This window comes from Lepisma saccharinum, chromosome 11 (genome assembly GCF_977018435.1).
Source record: "Lepisma saccharinum chromosome 11, izLepSacc3.1, whole genome shotgun sequence".
NCBI lineage: Eukaryota > Metazoa > Arthropoda > Insecta > Zygentoma > Lepismatidae > Lepisma > Lepisma saccharinum.
In genome coordinates, this window is record NC_139239.1 from 36,175,793 (window position 1) to 36,189,143 (window position 13,351).

Sequence of the window (13,351 nt, forward strand, 5' to 3'; positions counted from 1 at the left end):
TGTGTTTTATTTATCTAGTACCGGTATGCATGTAACGTCTTCATTTTGTTAGGGTAAATGCCGCTTGTTTACACGTGAAAATGTAGTTTACATTTACTTGCAGACGATTCAATTTTTATAAAAATGTTTAAATAAAATTTTCAGTATAACAGCACGATGGTAGGGAATTGGTATAGGTATTACAGCAGTTGAGTGATCTATTACAAAAATTGTGCCCAGCCATGGGCGTCCGGAAAGGGGGGAAGGGGGCCCGTGCCCCCCGGAAAATGAAAGTCAACCAAAAATTATATATTTCATATATATAATTTCACTTCAGCGACAATAATATGTGTTAATTATTGCACCAACATGATAAATTCAAATACATTTAAGCAATGTTTTTTGAGGGAACAACAGTATTATTGGGGAAAATGTGCCTTGTTTGCCCCCCCCCCCCCCCTTACAGAAAAAAATCCTGCGGACGTCTACGTGTCGAGCACAACTGTCTTGAGGATCTTGATCGTAACAAGCTGGTTGTATTTACACGTTGGTCATTTCTTTCTTGTAACATTTCACACTTATCCTGGGGCTGAGCGGAGAAATTATGTTGAGCTTTTTGTGTTACGAAAAATTAAGCAATGCTTAATATTGTTTCTATATAGAAACAACGCGTTTATATTTTATCACATTATAATAGATATAATTCAAGGAAAGCAATATTTAACATGGTTTTATTTATTTATTATTATTTACAATAATAATAGATATATGATGGTGTTGGATGACTTGCTTATGGTGACACACAAACGTAGAGAGCTTACAAAGATTTAATGGGCAGTTTCTTTAGGGTAAAGATCAGAAAAACAAACAAAAGAAGGAAACTTGTGCGTCTGCTATTCGTGTCAACTATAACTATCTTAGAAAACTATCAAAACTATAAAGACAAATATTGGTGGACTGATATGCTTACCAAAAGTAGCTCAACGCAACACAAATTGACAACAATCGATCGAACAACCTGCCGATACATCGAAGATATAAAATGTGCGGATTTGGAATTTTCTAAAAGTGAAGACATATCAAATTCTAATTTAAAGCGGCATAAATTACCCCTATTTGCCAGTCCGCCCATGGCAGTAAAGTACGTCAACACTCGATAAATTTTTAATACTCTCATATCTTCCAATCTATACAAACTACAAATATGAAGTTTGGCGAGTTGAAAGAACTGTGAATTATTAACTATGGATACAATATCCATCTCCTCTATCGATCCCTCTGTCTGTCTGTTCGATACATACCGATCACTCTGGTATCGCTAGAGATACAAAAATCATAATCATAATCTTTTGAAACGTTCTTTAGTCAAAAGAACATGATTTAACTAAAAGAACAAATAATAAGTTCACATGAAAAACTCGAAAGCATACACGTGATGCCTCTCAGGGTATGGGGTAATATCTCTTTTCGTTGTTCAAACCAAATAAAAATCAAAGTTAAGTTTGCACTAAGAAAAAGGAAGTCTATTTTACTTCTTTGCAAACTAAATACTTATATTTCTAACATATAATCCATGTCACTCAAACAAATTAATCTTCTTACAATTCAACTTGATCACTCTATCTCAAAAACCCAGTCCGAACTTCTAAGTCAAGACAAAAGACCCTCGTAATTCCCATGGCAACAGCTCTTAACAAGATAATTATATACAGGTTAGTCACTATCCTGACATTATCAGTGATAGGTAAATTACAGTAATTAATATTACAAAAACAATAAACATTTGTAGAAGAGAAAAGATAATTAATAACAATAAATATTTGTGCAATGGGAAAGGACGTGTCACTTTATTCATCCGTTGACCCATTTTTTCATGGGTGTGGATTTCGTGCAGATGCGTGAAAATATAAGGTATGGTATACAAGCAATTACAGTATAAGATCATGCTGCACATATGTATGTGATAACTGAAAGATCTAACCAATATAATCTTACTGTAACATAAAATCTTGATTGGAATGTTCGTTTGTCTAAAGAAACGAGCCAATCGAAAGTCGACACTCGATATATCTGAATCAACCTACGATATAAACATATTATTGATGTACCGATGAAAACAACAAAGTGAAATGAAAAAAAAAACACAATTTATATACACACGCACACAAACATACATACAATGCATTATTCTGCCGGTATGGCGTACCGGCACCTTTTTATAGATGTCAATAAAACTAATAACGTTATATTTTAATGAAAGAAATTGCGTAACAACATGCACGCACGTGAACATACCACAATATTTTGAGTTTGATGGAAACAATAATAACCAACACAAGAACAATAACACACCAACTTACTAACTTGAAGGATACCGGAACCTTTCTTCCCAACAAAAAAACGCACTGTGTGTATGTGTGTGTGTATATATATTGTGTAAATGGCTTATATTTTCATGTTCCAGGCTTCGAGATCGGTGCATATCCCACATCTAGGGTGTTCTGCACAGAAGTCACAAACTGCGATTTTCTGCTTCTTTCATCTAAGTAGCACTGAATCAATTAAAGAAAATATCGTCAGTTTTATTTTATGTGGGGCACGTGTAAAGATTCAAAATAGTGATCATCCAACATGTACATCATGTCTGCAACGTTTGCTATTAAAAGAATGAACGTAAAAAAAGTCTGCTGTAAGGTTTTTTTTTTTTCGAACAGCCTACATAGATATATAATTTCACATATCGACCTTTATGGCCATTTTTATAACTGTGCAGGTTACGTTTTTGAGAAACTTAGTGAACAAAACTAAATTATAGCATTTTAGAAAATTACCTAGGTTACGATTTAATACCATCAAAATATAGTGAATTGAGACCATGCATTACATTTACAAATTTTGACTGAAATATTTATGGTAGTTAGGAACAGAGGAAGAAGAGCCTGGCATTCGGGTATCGTATAAAAAGGTTTCGAGTTGGCAGAGTAGGTTGCTAGCTGCAAATGCTGTAGAGACATTAAGCTAGTGTCTTTTATAATAGGCAGAGTTCTGATCGATTTCGCCCAATGCGTTTAAATGTCACGGACTGGAAATTTATTGGCAGTGTGGGGATCTTTGTTAACCCTATAGCACCAGCAACATATTATCGCTGACTCGGCGCTTCTCAGCAATAGATTTGTTCTGCAACCGCCGTAGAATTAGGCAACGCACATAACGCCTTGCAGGGAAGCGAGTAATTCAGGATTTAGGTGTCCCATATTTATTGCGGGTGACTGTACATGCATATTATGATCAATTTAAGGAACGTAAAAGAGTAAATAATCACAATCATGAATGATAACGTAATCGAATTTCACAAATGCACTTAGCGTTGTTGATTAAGTGGAAGAGATAATTCCATTGACATGCGCCTCAGTTTTTCTTTATGCAGACATATCTGGATATGTCCAGTTTTCCCCACGCGGATTTTTTCAGAAAAACCCACCTTGAAAAAACCCACTCAAAATGTGTTTTTTTTTTTTTTAGAAAATGTAAATCATTGCTTCAAATAATTGTGAGGTTCTAGAATTGCCAACAGTTTGAGAAAACTTGTAAAATAAAGGCTTAGCCAAGCTTATAATACTCAAAATAATTAATGTGGTGCAAGTCACAGTGGTTTTTTTCAGGATATTTTTCTCAAATCATGCTAGAAATAGACTTTTAACAGAAATAATTCGAACATATATCCAAGAAACAAAAATCAAGAGGGTCTGAAATATTTTGATAAAACATTGAACGAACAAAGCTTATAATTTTGAAATGTGGTAACATTTTAGATATCAGTCACTTCCGTATGTGGGCAAGCCACATAGTTTCACCTGTGACGATCAACTTTTACAATAAATTTTTCCATGTATAAAACATTACAAAGGATAATTGAGTTCATTTTATTGAAAGGTCGTGAAAGTAGAATAAAGTTAACTGTAGTATAATTAAACCAAACACTTTTCAAATGATTCATTTCATTTCTCATGTGTGCAAATGTTCTGTTTTCTTTTCAATGCCTGAGACAATGACCATGGCCGTATTTAGAGGTCTTTTTTTAGGGTTCAACGCACCCCCCCCCCCCAGAAACTTCTGGCATGTTGGATTAATGGAAGTTCAGAAACCAAAATTTGTAACACATTTTCAAAAAATTATTCTCAGTTTTACAAAAATACAACAGGGAGACAATGCTGAAATGATCGAGCTAGAATTTTCAAACATTTTGAATTATGAAATTTAAGGGAAACGGATTTAATTCTTGCAGCTCACCTGCAACCCCGTCATTTTCACTTCTGCTGTCCTCTTTCCAGTGCTTTTCCTGGATCTGACTGAAAATTCCCTTGTGATTGTTCCAAAATTCCCAATGCTAACACTGTAAACCTTGTTTTCATGTTAATAAAACATTCAAATGCTGAGCAAGGCAAATTTATTGCATAAAAAAATATACACTAAAAACGGAACGTTTCTACCCTCTGACAGGGTGTTTTTCAGACAAAGATCTCTTTCAATTTATTGTGAATCTTTTGTCTGAAGAACACCCTGTTAGAGGGTGGAAACGTTCCGTTTTTAGTGTATATTTTTTATGCAATAAATTTGACTTGCTCAGCATTTGAATGTTTTATTTTTTACCAAAATTCCCGTTCCAAATTTGTAATTCCCTGTTCGACATGCGTTTAAATCCCCCTTGATAAGAGTTCAAATCTGGGATATCCAGCTTCGTAGCACGTTACATTCACTATCCTTCACCCAACGGTTGATATCGTAGTACATACATTTAACCTGCATGCGGTCCTATAAAACACATACTTCTATAGTGCATAGTGGTTTTATATAATGCTGTTTGGTAAGTATAGGAACAATATGAGCGTCGGAAAGTGGGATCGAACTGGTCCATAGAACCCCCCCCCCTCCTCGCCCCGAATTGACATTGCTTATTGCAAGTTATAAAATAGCAGAACGTTTGTTATTTTTATTGTTAATAACGGAAATAATGTCCAGTTAGTTTGTATTCAAACAGAATAATAATAAGAAAACAGCGTTAGATCGGAAAATTGAGGTTACAATACAGTCACCGGGTTACGTTTTACTATTTAATCCAAAGAATACCTGATTCCAAAGTTTTCAAAATTCTAAAAAAAATGTTTTGTGAAGGGTTAAACAACATAAACTTTATGACTAAAATTTCTCTTACTCTTAGAGCTTTTTCCTGAAGGTATCTAAAATTTAATAACAAAATATAATAATATAATAACCATGCATTTCAGTACACACTGCATGAAACGTACAAAAAATAATAATAAGAACAGTCAGCAATAATAATAATAATAATAATAATAATACATTTGGAAAAAAAAATAATTATTAATTATTATAGTTTATATTTCTATTATTCAAATTTCTTTCGACGAACATGGGAACAATTATGAGTGAAACCCCTCCCCGAATTTTTTTCCTGCCTACGGCCATGACAATGACCCCTCCCTCCCTCCACTTCAGTGCATTGATTGAACGTTATGAGTAGACCTCGAATTTTTAGGTTCTGAAAAGTGTGCTTTTATGTTCATAAAATAGGTTCTAAAAATCCTAAAAATCTAAAGCTAGGCTCCAAAAATCCTGAAGTAGGTTAAAAAAAACTTAAATAGTTCACAATTCCTGAAAAATGCTGATTAGTTATAGTAACTGGCAATGAAAATGGGACACCTATATCCTGAAATACGCACTATCTTGCATAACGTTATGTGTGTTGCCTAACCCTACGGCGATGACAGAACTCACTATTGGAAATTTGCTATTCAAATCCACTCTTTGCCGTATAGTTAGGTTCTAACAAGCAAAATAGGTTTCTTAGGCACTATAAAACTTCCTCAGTTGTTGCGTTTTTTAACGAAACGCTGACATAACTTATTTCTTACATACCTGTAAAGGAGAAAATAGGTTAAAAACCTAAAATCTCAGGTCTAGTTATGAGTTCCTTACCCATGTAGGATAAATGTTATTTTTGGTTAGGTGCTCTATACCCAACAAGTCTAGCACTCATAATCTACCACAATTTCATTTTTATCTTAAATATAGGGAGTGTGGGGTACTCACGTAAATGCAATGCATACGTATACTTTCATATTTTGACCATTTTTGACATTTTGAAATCTTTTCAGAGACTACAATTTTGAGCTTTGTGCATAAAACTTTCAGGAGCATTGTGACATTCCTTGCACAATAAAAGTATCGAAACAAAATGCACAATTTAGGAGAAGCATGGGTGGGGTCAGTGTCAGCGATTAGGTTCCAAAAATTAAGGGGGGGGCAAGGTGCCAAAAGTGGGAGGGGGCAAAGACAGTATATTTCCATTTCTACGTATATATCTAGTCTTACCATAAATACTGTCACAAAGTTTTAAGTAAATTGACACAAAATGCTGAGAGATATTTTAATATCCTAATAACATTACTGAAATGGATGCATGAAAAATCAAAATCACAAATCATTATTCAAAATAGCCACCCTTAGCACGCACACTGTCCTTAAGTCTTTGTGGCCACTCATCAATTGAATTACGCAACACATCGACTGGAAAAAAAAACTGCCTTCAGAAGAGATCGCTTTAAACTTTCAATATTGGGATGTCTCTTCTTGTAAGCCATCTCCTGAAGCTTGGACCACAATTTGTAGTACAAAGGGTTTAGGTTTGGACTTGCAGAAGGCCAATCTGAAGTGGAAATGAAGTCTGGAAGATTTGCCTCAAACCACTGCTGTGTTGTTTGAACCTTATGTGCTGGGGCTGAATCCTGCTGGAAGCTCCAGTTATGTCCATGAAAGAGGGCGTTGTTGAGATTCTTGACTAGTCTCTCAAGCACTGTCTTCTGGTACACTTTGGCTGATGTTTTGACCCCTTTTTCACAGAAATGGAGCTCCGTTGTGCCCTCATAGCTGACACTCCACCACACCATGTCTCATGAAGGATGATGACTCCTCTGGACCCTTTTCACCAGCTTCTCTAGCGGATTTGGCATATACCCTGTCATTTTGGGCATTGAAAGTCTCCTCAACACTAAAAATCTTTTCATCTGTGAAAAGGATGCGACGATGCCCATTTGCTGCGTAACGCTACAGTAAGCGCTTTGATTTTAGGAGCCTCTGACGCTTCAATTCACTTGTCAGGAGGTGTCCTTTGCGTCGTTTGTAAGCATGGAGTCCCAGGTCACTGCTTAACGTGCGAGACAGACATTTTTGATATGTTTAGCTCTCGAGCCATCACTGACTGCTTCCTTACCGGATTTCGGCGCACATGTGCCGCCACTGCTTTTACCAATTCTGGAGTCTGTACTGCGCGCAGTCTGCCTTGCCTCGGGCGATCTTTCACAGTCCCAGTCTCAATGAAGCGCTGGATTGTGCGGTAAACGAATCTTTTATTAATTTTCAGCTTCTGCAGAAGTTTGCAAATCTCCCCTGGAGATTTGCCTACCTTATGCAGAGCTATAACAGCCACACGATTCTCATACTCGCCCCATTCCATCTTGAACACTTCACACACATGACTTTCCACTTCTGCAGCTCAACCAGCAATGACTCACATTTCACATCACAGCTCCGGCATGTGCACGCTTTTACGTTGGAGGGACAGCCACCCTCAAAATTTGTGACAGTATTTATGGTTTAAGATAGTAAGGTGCAGGTGCAGGTGCAGGAGCAAAAGTTGGGAAAACTGTGTGTGTGTGGAGGGGGTGCAGTTGGCCTGAGGTGGATGGTCAAAGGAAGACAAGTCATCTATTTAGTGACCATGATAACATGTTTCTGCAGCTAGAAAAACCTGACAGACTGCAATGGTATTACATGTGAGTGAAATTGAACAATGTGTTTCAAGATGGTGAGTCAAAAACTGATTTTCCTCATGTTGCACGCACGCTCTATACCATGCTCTCTTTTTTTTCCAAAACTGTCTACAATGCATTTTCGGAGTATAAGGAACTAAACTCAGTCATTGTAGATAATCCGTCGGCAGTAATTTTGCAGTAAAACTTTTAATATTATATTTCATAGTTTAGGAGTGGAGTGATGGTAAAATCACAAATATATATTTTGCAATATATGTAAAACTTTTGAGTTGTAATTCTTAGAGTTACAAGATAACTTAAAGGATTGGTGTCATATTTTATTTGAGAAAAAAATGTCACGACAGACTGATTTACATGCCTTGGGAGAGCTTTAAGTTATGCAAATATTTGAGGTTAGATTTTCGTAGATTAAGAAAACCAAGTCTCAGCTACGCTAGGACAATACTTGAGATTGAAGTTTTTAATATAACTGTGTAATATAGTGTGTGGTTTAGGAAGGGTGGGGGAAAGTCAACAATCTTGAGACCACGATATCTGTAGCAAATTTAGAGTTCTTAAGCTGAAATTCATGTCGCAACTAGATACACCCAGGGAATGATTTCATTTTGCATTTGTTGAAAGCATTTCAAGATGGTGGATGAAAAACTGACTCTTCATATTCTGAGGTAGCTCCAAATTCTGATGCCACTTTCAAATATCTGCCTAAACTACATTTTTGGACATTTAGAAAAAATACAAATATTTTAGGGCATTTCGTAAGCTATGGTTTGACAAATATATTTTTTAAATATTGTACATATGTATGTTGGGATTCAAATTGGGGTCGCTAATGTTTTGTTCATAGAAGCTGTTAGTTTCATAGCAACCAGATATTTTGGGGGATGGATATCTTATTCCATTTGGATGAAATCAGTCAAAACAATTAAATATGTCAGCCATATAATTTTGGCATGGTTAATACACGGAGGAGATATTTAAAATTGAAACATTAAAAAAAATGATGACAAAACACAACTGTAAACAAACTGTATTCAAGCAGATTTAAATGTGTGTCTGTGCAGCTACCGTATGTTGTAAAGGTAAAGTTCCCCGTGCATATAGCACCGCGCCATGAAAGCACATTCAGGGGATATGGGGGCAGGGCCCGACATATTCTTGATCTCTGCCATTTTGGAGGTGATGTGATCACAACCATACCCGGCCGCCTTTACCCCCCCCCCCCGGAACCATTGATTTGAGGCTGGGTGAGTTCCAGAGATGCTATATGCAGGGACAAAACCAGAAAAAGTCTGATCTTAGATCACCCACCCCAAGATTCGAATGCGGGTCTTCTCCATGAGCAGTCACAAAGTTTGTCTACTTCTTTTTTACGTTTGTAATAAAAGTAATACCCCTAAGCAGTACTATTCCCCTTTTTCTCTCTATTTTATCATTTTTTTCTATTTTCTCTGTATTTTCATTGGGACATACATCCACGTCCGAACCAGGATTCTAACCAGGGACCTGTGGCTTTGCAGTGTGCTGTGCTAACCACTCTACCACGGAGGTTTGCTAAACCACCACAGCTATCAAGTATTAGTATAGTATTGCATTGTGCAACCCTGGGAACTGATCAGATTTATTAACTGTTACGCCATCCAGGAAGAGTAGAATCAAACTGTTGGTCAAATTTTTCAGAACATAGTATTTTAGCATGCGGTCATGCTCTGGGCTCCGGCTATGGGATGTGTGCAGGTTTGAGTCTCCTTGGGGAAACGTAACAGCTTTTCTCCTGAGATTTCGGCCTGTGAATGAGACTGGTGAACACTCACCATCATGATTAAATTGGGGAGCTACGATTGAGTAGCATAACCCGGTCATGAAGACCTACAACAATGACTGGGGGTTCGTCGTGCTGACCACAAGCCACCCCGTAACTGGTTGCATAATCTTCCACTTCAGAGTAGGATCAGGTGGGAGTGCGGCCGGCTGACAGTCTGTAGGTAGGCCTGGACCCTCAATGGTCTGTTGCGGGACGGGTTATGTATGTTTTGAGTTTAATCATTTCAAGGTGTGAGACCTTGACTGTCAATTCTTAACTATATTAACATAAAATATTAAATAACTTTTGATTCAGTGAACTAAAACAATACAAATTGAATGTTCCAATATACAGGAGAGAAAAATGTATTTCATTTTAAAAAATATATATATTTATAAACATAACCTGAAAAAAAACCAATAAAACCCAGTTTTTCCCGGGTTCTATCTGAGAAAAAACCGAAAAAACCCCCCCCGGTTGGTTTTTTTTCGAAAAAAATCTGGAAAAATGCCAACCCTGCTACAGGGTGTCTCAAAAATAATTCCCTGATTCCACTACTCGCAAGGTTTTACTGCACGGAATAATTTGCACAAGATTCAATACAGACATACACGGAAACTTAAATTTTTCTGCCAGATACATTAGTTACATCTATTCATGTCACTTCATGCACTTAACATGGGCACCTCTGGTGACAGGCAAAATGTCGAAACGATATTCTAACTCCGCCACACATTTTGTAGCATTTCGAGAGTGACGCCTGCAATTGTATGTGTGATTCTTTCACGCAACGTGTCTAAATCCATCACAGAAGTTGGATGCACCACATCCTTGATGTATCTGTACATGAAAAGTTATAATCACCACAACCAGAGAATTATTTTTGTTACACCCTGTTATCATTCTCGATAGACAATAAACCTAAGTATCATTTTCTGTTACTGAAAATTCGAATGCCTTTAGAAATTTAAAAAAGAGAGTGGAAAATTAAGTCTAATATTACTACAGTTCGGATCTATTCGGAAGGAAATCATTACATAAATGTGTGTGTGTGTGTGTGTGTGTGTGTGTGTGTGTGTTGCTTGGTTTGTTTAAATGTAAGAAGAAGCATTGCTATATCCCTGTTATCTGTTTGATAATGATTGAACTCTGAGGTTGTTGTTATGTTGAAAATACGCGTAATTGTGGTAGTGAAAACTAGTGAAATTTGAACATGACCGACAAACGCGTTTATCAATGCATTAAAGATGTGATAACGAAAATAATATCTTAACAGGGACGTAGCTAGGTTCATCAGTTTGGGGGGGCCCAAACGTAAGATTTTTCTATCAAACTATTATAAATTAACAAACTATTTATACACCATATAGGCCTATACTGTATACATACATTATATGTATATATATATATATATACACACACACACACACACACACACACACACATTCATACCGTGGCGTAGCAACAGATCGCAAGGCTCCCATCCGTTCATTAAATTTGAAATCTCAATGTAAATCGATACTAAATGTTCATGGATACGTCAGCAATTTATCATATTTAAATTATAATAATAGATTACTGACGGAAAATTATATTTAATAATTTCACTCACCCTGAAAATGTATTTGAGGAAGATGAAATCTGAAGCTGTAGAGCATGTCCGTACTCAACGGAAGCATCATGGGGGCCATGACCCCCCCCCCTTGAACTATGAAATATTATAATGTGGAGATATAAAAACATACGAAAATAACATTGACGATTTTTCAGATTGTGCAACAATTTCGATTTAGTCCTTGCATATAGGAATGGGTTGTCTGATGAGAGAGAGTCAGGCACCAGAAGTTTGCAGTCTGCAACATTGAGTAATTTTTGTTTAATAACCATTGATACAAGGCTAAAAGACATCCCCATTTAGTCGGGACCGTCCATTCATGTTACGCCCATGATTTGACGTATTCATTCAAATTATAGCGTTTAACTAGAATTTGTAACCAGAGAAAAGCAGAATATTTAAATTTTATTACGCACAAAAATTAGCCTTTTCCATATTTTTTCTCACTTCCATTTAGACTATTAGGACTATATTTTTCGTATCAACCGTTCGGGACGCAAGGGTACTTTAGACGCGAGGCCCCGAGCGGTCGCCCACTTCGCCCACCCCTTGCTACGCCACTGTGTGTGTGTATATATATATATATATATATAGTCTTGGAAAGAAAAGAAACAAGGGCCTCCTCGTTGGCACATGGTAGCATCGTCGCCTTGTAATCAAGGGGTTCCGGGTTCGATACCCGATGGATGCTCATAGAGGTTCGGATCTTACTTTACACTGTAGAACCAGTCCCGATTAGGTATCTCATGTATACAGTTCATACTGGAATCAAATCCGGTATCTCTTAGTTCAAGGCGACTGCGTTAAGCACTATTCTGAAGGGCAGGCCCGAGTCTTCTATGCCATCTGATTGTTCACTTCGGAAATGATGTCGATAAGAAATTATATGCACACGTCTAATTTCTTAAACTTAATCTTATTTGTGTGTGGAAACCTGATATATAATGGAACTGGATAAAACAAAGTTCGCACACGCTCAAATAATTACGCTCTCGTCTTTGGTTTGGCAGGTTCAACAACCTGCCCGAGTTCGATTCCCGATGGAGGCACATAGTTGTTTGGATCTCACTTTAAACTGTAGGTCCAGTTCCGATTAGCCTTACTGTGCATAAAGTGGACTTAAAACACCAGTTCGATTAATCAATCAATCGAAAGGTTCAAGGTTCGATCCCTGGTGGTCAGGCCGGTAGCCAGAATTTGATTTCGGAAGGGGCTTATACACAGGGTGCGGCACGTAAAACCAGCCCGCTGTAATCCCGGTGTAATTGCTTTGCTAATGAACGTGTAAAACATCTAAATGAACATGTCAACAGAAGATGGCGTTGCATGAGTTACTAATTCTGTTTCTCAACAACAGGTGGCTTGTGAATCCGTGGTCGAGTGAAAGCAGTTGAGAATCAGGCCTTGTTGGGTGAAGCCGTGATAATGTCGTATTTGATTCCTGAGCGTGTTGCAATTGTTGAAGCTTTTGTGCGCACCGGATCCTTTGTGCAAACAAGGAAGTTGTTTCAGGAGAAATTTCCAGGACGTCCTGTCCCAGCAAAACGCACAATACAGGATTTGATTGGGAAATGGAGGCGTACAGGATCTGTTGCAAATGCTCCCAGGGACAGACGACCATCTGTCTGCGCACCTGAATTACGAAGGCAGGTGCAGAACATAATGGCGAGAAGTCCTCGTAAATCAACGAGCACATTAAGTCAACAGGTTCCAGCTAATGAGCGAAGTTGTAGACGTGTGTTAAGGGCGCTGAAGTTAAAACCTTACCGGATAAGTGTAGTGCAACAACTGAGGGAGCTTGACCCGAGGAAGAGAGTGGATTTTTGTTCATGGCTATTGACGAATGTTGCCAGTGGTGTTTTGGATCCATTGATGTTCATCATGAGTGACGAGGCGTGGTTTCACCTGTCAGAATCCACACGTAATCCACGAGCAGCCATTGCATGACGAAAAGATTGGTGTTTGGTGTGCCATTTCCGCACAACGCGTTATGGGGCCCATATTTTTTGAAACCACAGTAGACAGTAACGTGTATTTGGGAATTCTGGAAGAGTTTTATGAACAATTGACAGAAGAGGAGCGTCAGTTCTGTTACTTTCAGCA

General features: G+C 37.5%; 1 protein-coding gene across 1 annotated transcript in view; it reads left to right on the forward strand.

Annotated features, from left to right (window-relative positions):
• LOC145994724 (serine/threonine-protein kinase NIM1-like) overlaps window positions 1-13,351 on the forward strand; it is a 159,643-nt gene that overhangs the window by 669 nt on the left and 145,623 nt on the right. The gene's annotated exons all lie outside the window — the stretch shown is intronic.